The sequence below is a fragment of the Phascolarctos cinereus genome, unplaced genomic scaffold (genome assembly GCF_003287225.1).
Source record: "Phascolarctos cinereus isolate Bilbo 61053 unplaced genomic scaffold, phaCin_HiC Scaffold_5;HRSCAF=322, whole genome shotgun sequence".
NCBI lineage: Eukaryota > Metazoa > Chordata > Mammalia > Diprotodontia > Phascolarctidae > Phascolarctos > Phascolarctos cinereus.
Genome location: NW_027555958.1, coordinates 168,394,815 through 168,407,484, shown reverse-complemented (window position 1 = coordinate 168,407,484; position 12,670 = coordinate 168,394,815).

The following is a 12,670-nucleotide window of genomic DNA, read 5'->3' as shown; positions in this document are numbered from 1 at the left end:
GATCATAGATCAGTTCTTCATTACTGCCTTTTGCTTTCAGTGCATCTGGTATTTTTAAATGATCAATTAATATGTGGGACTTTACTAAGTGATTTCAATCCCCTATTATTTGGACATTTTTTCCAATGTTCACATAATGATTTTATTCTTAATTTTTGTGTCTATTCTTAAAATCAAGAGTTTTGTTTCTACTATTAAAATCAGGAAACACCACTAGGAGTTCTTAGTTCAAAGAAACCACAAACATTTTCAAGCAATTAATTCCACATCTGGACATCAAATTTGCTCCATGATGACAATATTAACAAACTTGCAATATAGAAGTAACCTTCAACTTTTATAATATGATATGAAATAATAAGGTAGTGTTCTAACCACAGGACATGTATTGAATAACAGTAACAAAATATGCATGTTAGCAATAGAATTAGCAAAAGCTATTGCATATAAAGGAAATGACAACTGATGAAATTAGCACTATTAAATGCAATATTTCATATATAAAACTCTAACATAGGAATATAGTTAAGTAGATGCAATGGAAGCAACAATACAAACTAGAAAATTAAATAGTATTGAACTCCCATTGCAGGGATAAAAATCAAATTAAGGTGGGGGGGGAGTCACTAGAAAAGTTCCCACTTAAAGCAAGAGTGGAATTATTTAAGTAGTGGCAGAGTTGTTCAACCACTTCTATTTGCCTTTTCCATACCATTCTGCTGACAAGATGGGTTTTCTAGCATAAACACTCCATCTGCACTGAGAAGTTGTTCCAAAAAGTCTGTAATTCTCTTGATTCTTGTTTTGTTTTGGTTTTGGTTTTATTAACTCAAAGGTCCTAGCCAGAGACAATGATCTGGCAAACCACTTCAGTCTAAGATTTCTCTAGCTCTCTTTTCTAGGGATGTTCTCCCTTCAATTATCTCCTCCTAACTACATTTGCAATAAGTACTCAAAAAGCAAAGTCTGGTGGTGAAAAATTAATTTTAAAAAGTCATTCCCAGTTGATAAATGGTCCTAAGATATGAGCAATTATTCTCAAAGTAAGAAACCCAGGTCACCAATAGCCATATGGAAGACTATTCCAAATCTTTACCAATTAAAGAAATAGACATTGCAGGAATTTTTAGATAACACCTCACACCCATCAGAGTGGCAAAGATGACAAGAGACAAAAACTGATAAATGTTGGAGGGGCTACAGGAAAATAGGAAATATGGAATGAATACTGCCTCAAATATTGTGCATTAGTGATCAAGTCACAATCTCTCTGAAGCTAATGTTGTTATTGTTATTGTTGTTGTTGTTTTTGGGGGGTATGTGTAAAATAAAAATGATATTTGCATTTTGTAACTATTACTCAACATATGTCATGTGGTTAGAACACTGCTTTATTCTCTCACATTATACTATAAGAGTTGAGGGTTACTATCATATTGCAGTCATATTAATGTGAATTTTTGTTTTTCTTTGTGTTTGTGCCCTTAGTTAAATATTTAATTTCCCAAGCCCTTTTGGACAAAAAAATAAACAAATTCACAAGGGTGCTATGAACTATTCTAAGTAAATCTCCATAAACAGATAAGCATTCTGAGGCAGCTGGGGGGTGGCAATGTGGATGGAGTGATAAAATCAGTCAGGGAGACCAAGTCTGAAGTCTGCCTTATACACTAACTATGTAACATGAACAAGTAACTTAACCTCTCTCAACCAGTTTCCTCATCTGTATAATGGCAATAATAAAAGCACCAACTTCACAGGATAATTATAAAGCATCAAATAAAATATGTAAAGTATTTTGCAAAACTTAACTCACCATATAAATGTTAGTTATTATTAAATACAATTCTTTTTATTGGTAGAATAGTAATTGAGTTTTGCTCAAGTTTTGACTCAAAGTTTTGGCAGTGGTGGGGTCAGGGGAAGAAGATGTTTTCTCCCTATGTACCTTTCGCCTTGTAGTGTTCCTATAATCCATACCCTTCAGGGAAGAAGATCAGCCCTCCAGAAAGGGGTGGCAAAGTGAGGTGACTTTGGGAGTGATGGTCTGGAGTTAATTAGGGGACCAGGCTTAAGGGCTGACCAATGATGGGGATGAGGGGTAGAGTAAAACTAAACCTGCACCGAATTGGTGTGCACTCTTTACTGCTACCGTACTAAACTCTTTGTTGGACTGTCCTCTGCACCATCCTGATACATTATCCATTTTTTTCCCTTTTCTGCTCAACTATTTTTGGCCTAGGTGAAGATATTTCTACATACAGAGAGATTTTATAATGGTAATATCTAATCTAATGATGGTTTAAAATGGCTTATAATATTTATAATAATTTTACATCAGAAAGACAAAGAATCAAGTGTGGGATTATACAGATCACTGACATTTTTATATGTGTATATGTTTTTAATGTTTGTATGTGTGTGAGAGACAGTGCCCTTTACATGGATAGGAGAATCTTTAAGACCACTGAAAATGTGATTTATGGCACATAAAATTCAGGGAGAAGACAGAATATGCTTTTCACTAAATAGACTTTTATTATGACAAATTATTAGAATTCAAGGTGTCTTGATAATAAAACAAGAGAAAATACCTACTAAGAATGAGAATAGGAAGTGATTAGAGCAGATAAAGGAAACTTTCTGAATATTAGTCATGCTAAAATTGTAACCTTAAGGTCTGACTGAGTAAAAGTGACTTTCAATCATTTCTTTAAGAAGATAAAGAGCTATATATTGTTAGCTGACTAGTAAAAGGATAATATGAGTTCCTAAGGGCATAGCAGTAATTTATTTGCAGTATTTATCAATCAATTTAGGGGGGTTACTTAATTTAAGCATTACTCCACAAAGCACATTTCTCCAATACTGAATGTGGTCACTTGTTTGGCTTGGAAAATCAGGTTACTTAAGAAAGAGATGTGTATAATGGATTCCTAATAATAAAATATCATTGCTCTTTGAAAAAGACCAGTGTTCTTTCTACTGAGTTGATAAATATATTGGGTTCTAGTCTATCTCTGCATTTACTTAGCTGTATGATTTTGGAAAAAGCATTTAATCTTCAATGAGATTCCACCTCTTCTCATTCCAAACTACTAAAAAAAAAAAAAAAAGAAATTCTGCAAGCAAACCAAGTATATTAATTAAATTGTTTTAATGATTCTTATTTTGGAAAAATTGAACAAAATGTAAATAAATCAACTCAATTCAATGAATAAGTATTAAGTGCCTGTTGTAGGCAAGATACTGTGCCAAGTACTGGGTGCAAAATTGAAAAATTATACATTTTCTGTTCTTAAGAAATTATAGCTTAATTGGTTTGAGAGGTGGGGGAGTGATGATGCATATACACAAATGAGTACAAAAAAGTATAATTTGGTAAGTAGAGAGGATATCAAGACGAATTAGGAAATTTGAGGGGAGAACACTTTCAACTGCTAGATATGGTGTGTGTGTGTGTGTGTGTGTGTGTGTGTGTGTGGGTGGGTGGGTGTGTGGAGGGGGGTGTAGGAAGTTCATGCAGAAGGGGACATCTGAGGTAAGAGTATGATACCCTATGTGGACAGAGAGAAAAGAAAGAAAATAAGAAAGCAAGCAAGAAAGCAAACAAGAAAGAAAGAAAAAAAGAAAGAGCTATGTTGCCAACTGGCCAGTTCTAGTTGGGTCCCCAGCAGGGAGCTCCCATTTCTACTCACAGAGCTTGTTGTTTGTCTTTCATTCTGGAAGGCAACCATGACATCATGGAGGTGATGCCATAATATGCAGGGCCCAGCATTCTATTCACAGCACCACCTAGCTACCATCTATGTATCTATCCATCTATCCATCATCTGTCTATCTGTAAATAATTATGTATATATGCCCAAATATGTAAACATTCTATATATCTTTGGCAGCAAAACAGTTACCTGAGAATTTTGGTACAAAGATCCCCCCAAAAAAAATCAACCACTATTCTTATTCTTTTTTTATTTTATTTAAAATTTATGGAATCAAACAAGCAGTTCCATAACACAATACAATAAAAAGATGAGTTCACACAAACTGCAAAATGTACTATGCACAGCTTACTATTCCTTTCAGATATACAATAAAATTACCATGTATTTTTTTTCCTTTTTCTTCCCTCTCCCCTACCTGAGAGATGGGTACAATTAGAAACAAATACACACACATACATATATACATATGTGTTAAATTATTCTATACATCAGATAAAGCCCCAGCCTTGGAGTCAGGAGGACCTGAGTTCAAATCTGGTCTCAGACACTTGACACTTACTAGCTGTGTGACCTTGGGCAAGTCACTTAACCCTGATTGCCTCATCAAAAAAAAAATATTCTACACGTCTATTTATCAGTTCTTTCTCTGGATACAGATAGCATCTTTCTTCATATGTACTTTATAGTTAATTTGGGTATTTATAATAAACAAAATAACTTATTTGCTCAAAATCATTCTTAAAACAATATTGCTATTACTGCATACAATGCTCTCTTGGTTCTGCTCATTTCACTCTTCATTATTCCATGTAAATCTTTCCATGTTTTTTTTCTAAAATCATTGAGCTCATTATTTCTTATAACACAGTACTATTCCATCACAATCATACACCACAACTTGTTCAGCCATTCCCCAATTGATGGGCATCCCTGCAATTTCTAGTTCTTTGCCACCACAAAGAGAGCTGCTATAAACACATAGGCTTTTTTTTCTTTTTCTCTAAGCATCTTTGGAAATAGACCAAGTAGTGGTATTAAAGCCCCCTATTATTATAGTATTATTATCTATCTCCACCTGTGATTCATTTAATTTTTCTTTTAAAAATTTAGATGCTATAGTATTTTGTGAATATAGGTTCAGTATTGATATTGCTACATTCTCTATGGTGCCTTTTATCAAAATGTAGTTACCCTATTTATGTCTTTTAATTACGTGTATTTTAGCCATAACTGTCTGAGATCATAATTGCTACTGCTGCCTTTATTTGCATCATCTGAAGCATAATAAATTCTACTCCAACCCTCCATTTTAACTCTGTGTGCCATAATACTTGGGCATAATTCTAGGTTGCTCTCCAAAGAGGTTGGATCAGTTTACAATTCCACAACAATGAGGTGTCCCGATTTTTCCACATCCTCTCCAACATTTGTCACTTTCCCTTTTTATCATTTTAGCCAATCTGCTATGTGTTGTTTTAATGTGCATTTCTCTAATCAATAATAATTTAGAGTATTTTTCATATGACTATAAATTGTTTTGCTTTCTTCAATGGAAAACTGCCTGTTCATATCCTTTTACCACTTATCATTATTCTTATTCTTGTCAACTTTTCTAACAGACACAGATAGGCTAGAGTAATGCAACAGCTGTACTCATGGTAATTTTTTTCATAATTTTCCAGGGTTTAAAAAATTCAAACTTTGAAACTAGAGTGTAAGTGTTCTATCTTAATCATCCTGATAGTTTATATGATTAAGCAGAGTGTTATTATTATATAAAATATATAATGAATTTAGAGTCTGTTTCAGAAAACTAATAAAAGGATCATTCACAACTCACATCAATTATGATGGATTTCTCTGTCCTTTGGATTCTCATTTTCCTATCCAACATGTGAAGAATTATAACTTATGATGTCTGTATTTCTGCACTAAATATTTATGTGCAGATGTATTTTTGAAATTTGGCTGCTCGGCAGTGATGATTTTTATTTCTGAAAACAAAATACCAGTTGTTTTGTTTTTAAACGAACACGTTGATTTAGTTGCTATGTGGATATATTACTTCAATGGGACTTAGTTACTTTTGAACAACTTACGTAACTCTTATTCACATATTATGATAGAAACTCATGATTATGGAGTTCTAATATTCAATATGAAATGAGTATATGTATAAATTTCTGTGATAGTTTTTAAAAATTCACTAAATAATACATACTTCAAAGATAACTGGTGTCTATTAACGAGTTATTGCCCTTTTGGAGGTAAATGTGTTCATTTCTTCTTTATCTTTTTTCCCTTCATAAGTGAAATTTTTTGAGTCATTTTTTGAATATAAAATTATTCTCATTCATTAAATTAAAAACTAAACCAAAAATGAATGATATGGTCTATGAAGGTCATGTTAGACAACATTTAGTCCCTTGCTATTATGAATTAGTTCTAAATAAATGCGCTGTTCTACAATACAAAAATATTGTTTAAAAATAAAAGTACATAAAAGGAATAGTTACAAAAATAAACACAATTATAGCCAAACTTTTTGGAGAGCCGTGTGAAGAAATATAGTCAAATGCATTTTTAAACCCATGAATAGTTGCTGTAGTTGTTGTTTTACTAATATAATTCTTTCTCTGGTACAACTTGGAATTTTGTTGAGCAGATGTCAAATATTCAAATGAATCTATTGTCTCATCAATTTGAGTGTTCTCTCCAGTGACACAGGTAACAAACGTTCCAATTCTTACTCATCTAGCATGATTTTTTTGTCATGATATTATATAAGGTCACCTACACTGATTGGCTTCCTTCCTTATTGTCCCCTGATATCCTGAAGGTACCAGGGGAGCACTTAGGCTGTCTGCTTGTCATCTCTTGTCTTTACCCTGTGACTATCCCATGTTTCTTTTCTCTCATACATTTTCCTGATGACATCTTTTTACTTCTGTTCTTTAAATTTTCTCATTGGTTATGTGATACAATATGTTTATATCCAACGTGTGTCCCCACTCGATTTGATAATAATTTTGCTATCTGTTCCATGTCTCCCAGCCATCCAAAATTGACAGAATATTGATATTTAAATATATTATGAATATATAGACAACATGTACAAAATGAGTAAATAGTAGTTTGGGGAGAGAGAGCAATAACAGCTAGGGAGATCTAGAAAGTCTTCATGTTGGTGACTATTAAGCTCGGTTTGAAAAAATCAGGGATTCTGAGAGGCCAAGTTGGAGGTATGAGTATATTTCAGACATGAGGGACAGTGTATACAGAAGCATACACATAAGAAACAAAGTGCTTTGTGTGTGGAATAGCAAGAGAACACACAAATTAGTGCAGGGTAACTTGAGGCCAGTGAAAGCAGTATTCATTTGGGAAGGTCATTGAATACCTCATAGACAGCACCAGGGAGGAACCTTGAAGAAAGGTAAGAGTCCTGGAGAGTGGGTAAGATTGAATTCCTCCCCATAGATGGATTTCTTGATCAAGTAGGAACTTAACAATAGTTTGGATGGTTTGGAATATAGTGTATGTGAAGAAGATCAGTGTGAAAATCTGGAAATGTAGGTTAGAAAGCAGCATAATACAGTAGGAAGAATGCTACTGTTAGGGTTCCGACACTGCCTTGAAGGTCCTGCAAATCAAGAATGATAAGGTAGCTTTAACTTAACCCAAAAATTCCTATTCCACTATTGGTTGTCCTCATATATTCAGGAAAAAGAATTCCTGAGAAAGCTGTATGATTGAAGAGAGGACACACTCAAATAAGGCAACAGAAATTGGGCTAATTTTTACTCATTGAATTATCATTACCATTCCCATTAACAATTTCAATATTAGGTGAAATGATCTCTGATGAAATCAGCACTAACGATATAATTTAATTCACAAGCTACACTTCTAAAGTGCTGCATCAGTTGCCTACACATCAGTCAAGCCATGAGGAAAAATTAAACTTGGAGAACAAAAGTGCTGCTGGAGGGTTGCTTTTAACATTTTTCCAATTGTATAGATTAAATACTAAATAATGAAGGGGAGGTTATGATGACAGAAATTACTTTATTTCTATCTACTCCATTTTTGCAACTTAGTTACAGCTCATACACAAAATCTATGCCAAGAAAACTCGGAATAAATCTCCATAACCATGAGAGATTTTATGGTATTACCCAAAGAGGAATAGGTTTTTATTAAGTCTGTGGTTCAACTTATCCATGCTATTCTCGAAAAAAAAAAAGCAATGAAATAATATATAATATAGTATGTGAGGAGAATTCATATATGAATTCTGGTCAAGAATTGTCTACCATGAGGAAACATTTGGCTAAATACAGCATTTCCTTGTCCACCCACAGTGGGGCAGCAGCCTCTAAGCAAAAGGAATATGATGACAAGAATATTTCTGAAATGTATTTTTTTAATTAGTTTTGCCCAAGATGACACATCAGTGAATATGAAGGGGGAAAATCACAAGTGACTCATTACTGAGGCTGTATATGTTTTTTTAACCAATTAGCAGACCAGGAATGCTGGGAATCACCTTTCCCAGTCCTAAAAACCTTAAAATTCTATTTATTTCAACCAGCTAAAATGAATAGATCTCTCCATTATTGTAAGTGGAGTAAGCAAATGCAACAGGCCTCAAATCATGCCTTCTGACTTCATTCCTTGTATCTAAGTGAATGAAAATGAAAAAAAAATTTAAACTGCTGATAATTTGAATAACGAAAATTTATTACTGGAAAGGACCTTCCATATTAGTATATATTTTTTTTAACATTAAAGTGCTTCCATCTGCATGAAGGCACATTTGTCACTAATATTGATCAATTTGGGCAATTATTTATTAGTAATTTACATTAATTTTCACATATATTATAACAAAAATATTAGCTCTCTAAAGAAAATGAATTTTCTATAAAGCTTATCATTACTATTGGATATGGGACTTTTTAGTACATGGGTTTAGGCTATAAATAAAGTCATACATTTACAATAGAAAGTTTTTTAAGCTATTAAGCTTAAATCTGAACTAAGACTTTTGGGACACCATTTACAGTAACAAGAGTATATATTGCCCACCAAATATGCAACCTAAGTCCTACAGAGTTGAAAAACCACAGCATTAAATCATTTCTCATGCATTTTATATTTTGGCCTTTCCCTAAGCAAGTAAATCAGTATGGGCAGCACAGTGCCTCATATATTATAGGTACTTAAAAAAGCATCAGATTACATTGAGGCAATCAACCCCAATGCAACAGATAATTCAATGAATGTTTGTTAAATACCTATTGTGCATAAGACAGTATATGAGGTGTTAAGGGGAAAAATAAAGATAAATAAAAATTTGGCCCTTGCCCTGAAAAATGAAAATAAGTTAGCTGAAAGGAGTGTTAAAATCATCTAATCCACTCCCTTTATTTCATAGCTGAGAGAACTGAATTTGTGACCTTACCAAGGTCACACAGTTAATAAGTTACAGAGTCAAGATTCCAACCCAGGTACCCAGATTCTACGTCTACAGTTCTGTCCACCACACCAGATTGACTTTTAAGGGACATAATACGTAGGAAGGCGTTACAAAGTGCTAGAAGCCAACATGGCTTCATCAAGAACAGATTATGTCAGATTAATTTCATTTCCTTTTGGATAAAATTACAATATTAGTAAATAAGGAGGATATTGTGAATATCAATAACTTAGATTTTAATAAATATTTTGCTAAAGTATCTCATACTATTCTTATAGTTAAGATGAAGAGATATGGATTAGACAATAATACAGTCAGATCTATTCAGAGCTGGTTGCACGGTTGGACTTAAAAAGTGGTTGGGGGAGCAGCTAGGTGGTGCAGTGAGTAGACCGGCCCTGAAGTCAGGAGGACCTGAGTTCAAATCCTGCCTCAGACCAAACACTTAACACTAACTGTGTGACCTTGGGCAAGTCACTTAACCCCAATTGCCTAAAAAAAAAATTTTTTTTAAATAGTGGTTGGTAAAAAAAAATGTTGGCACATTTAAAGTGCTTTGCAAAGTTTCAGCACTGCATACATGTTTGTTATTGTTATTATTTTTATTATTGGTTCAATGTTCAATTAATGGTTTAGGCAATCTCTAGCAATGTACAACAGTGATATCTGCTTGGTTCTGTGCTGTTTAACTTTTTTTTTTATCAATCACTTGGATAAATGTATGGATCACAGAATTGTAGAATGTGTTAATTGAAAGGAACCTCAGTAGCCAAATAATATGTCTTCCCTTAAATAAATGGAAGTCCTGGCATGACATACTTGAAAAAATGATCAGCCAGTTTGAAAAACCCCAAGGAGGGGAAACCAATTTAATACCTGTTAAGGCAGGTCATTCCATTTTTGAGCAATATTAAGAATTAGGACATTTCTTCTGACAGCAAGTCTAAATTTGCATCTTTACAACTGCCATCTATTGTTTCTGTCATCTGTGGCCAAATGGAACAAATCCAAATTCTCTTCTAGGTGAAAGCTCATAGAAGGTATGCTCATTAAATATAAATATGGGGGGAAAAATTGGGAGTATGGTGCAGCTGACACAATGGGTGACAGAGTCAGATTCCAAAAGGATTTTCATAGACTCAAAGATCTGGCTAACTGTAAGAGTATAAAATCTAATAGGGATAAACATAAAACCTTGAACTTACTAAATATCAGCTTTGCAAATACAAGATGGAAGATGCAAGGATACATATATGCAGTGGTTAAAAAAGTTCTGATAGTAATCTATTATTTGGTAAACCTAAAGACCCCAGTGTCTGGGATAAGAACTCACTCTTTGACAAAAACTGCTGGTAAAATTGGAAAAGAGTATGGCGGAAACTAGGCATAGATCAAAATCTCACACCATATACCAAAATAAAGTCAAAATGGGTTCATGATTTAGATATGAAGGCTAATACTGTAAGCAAAATGGGAGAACAAGGAATAATTTACCTATCAGATTTATGGAGAGCAGAAAAATTCATGACCAAACAGGAGATAGAGAACATTACCAAAAGCAAAATGGATAACTTTGATTACATTAAATTGGAATTTTTTTTTGCACAAACAAAGCCACTGAAACCAAGATTAGAAGGAAAGTAGAAAATTAGGAAAGAATTTTTACAACCAGTGTCTCTGATAAGGGGCTCATTTCTAAAATATATAGAGAATTAAATCAAATTTATAGAATATATGTCATTCCCCAATTGATAAATGGTCATAGGCTATAAACAGGCAGTTCTCAGATGAAGAAATTAAAGCCATCTACAGTCATATGAAAAAATGTTCTAAATCACTATTGATTAGAGAAATGCAAATCAAAACAACTCTGAGATACCACATCACACCTATCAGATTGGCCAACATGACAAAAGATAAATGTTGGAGAACATATGGGAAAATTGGAACACTAATGCATTGTTGGTGGAGTTGTGAAATGATCCAACCATGAGCAATTTGGAACTATGCCCAAAGGGCTATAAAAATGTGCATACCCTTTGACCCAGCAATAGCACTTCTAAGACTATATCCCAGAGAAATTATACAGATGGGAAAAGGACCCACATGTACAAAAATATTCATAGTGGCTCCTTTTGTGGTGGCAAAGAATTGGAAATTGAGAGAATGCCCATCAATTGGGGAATGGCTGAACAAGTTGTGGTATATGAATGTAATGGAATACTATTGCGCTATAAGAAATGATAAACAGGCTGACTTCAGAAGAACCTGGAAAGACTTATATGGCTTGACGCTGAGTGAAGTGAGCAGAACCAGAAGAACATTGTACACAATAACAGCCACGTTGTACAATGACTAATGTTGGTAAACTTAACCTTTCTCAGCAATACAAGGATCTAAGACATCTCCAAATGCCTCGTGATGGAAAATGCTATCCACAAAGAAAAAAGAACTGTGGATTTGAATGCGGATCAAAGCATGCTATTTGCTTTTTTATTCTTCTTTTGTGTTTTGTTTCCTCTTTCTGCTGGTTCCTCCTGTTGGTTCTAATGCTTACTTACAACATCACTTATGTGAAGCTATGTTTAATAGGAATGTGTATGTATAGCCTATATCAGATTGCACGCCATCTAAGGGAGAAAGGTGGGGAGGGAGGGGGAGAAAAAATTAAAACTCAAAAGCTTATGAAAGTGATTGTTGATAATTCAAAATAAATTAATAAAAATTTTAAAAAGAACTGCAAAAACAAAAATTTCTGGGGATTTTATTGGATGCAAGTTCAATACAAGTCAGCAGCTTGGTGCAACAGCCAAAAGTTGTCCACATGATCCTGGATTGCATTAAGGGAGGCCTAGCCTCCAGCAATAAGAAGATTGTAATCCTATTGTACTCTGCTCTCATCATACCTCATCTGAAATACTGTGTGTTCAGTTCTGAGTGTCAAAGTTTAAGAAAGACAATGATTCACTGAAAAAAATCTTGAATCCATGTTATATGAGCTTTGATGGAAGGAAATAAGGAAATGCAGACACTTATACTGCAGAAGAGAAGATTGGGGTGGGGGCCATGGTGTCTGGCTTCAAATTTCTAAAGTGTTATCATTGCCAAGGAGTATGTGTTCCTGTATAATTGACAGATCCATAAACAGGAATTTTTTATTAAAAGGTATCCTAAATGGTAAATAGTTTGTATGAAAGGGAAGGGGTTACTTCCAAGTAATGCCTAGACAAGGACAAATGTCCAAAAAAAGTCCCAGTGTCAATTTAGCAAAGGCAAGCAACTCTGTACACTTTCTCCCCTCCACCAGCGATGGATTTTTGCATAGAACTTTACCATCATAAGTTTTCTTCAAAATGGCTTTGGAAAGTAGGAAGTATAAACATTATCAGTTCTACTTTGCAGATAAAAAAACTGAAGATCAGAGAAGTTAAGCAATGTTTTGGAAGTGCACAATAATAATAAA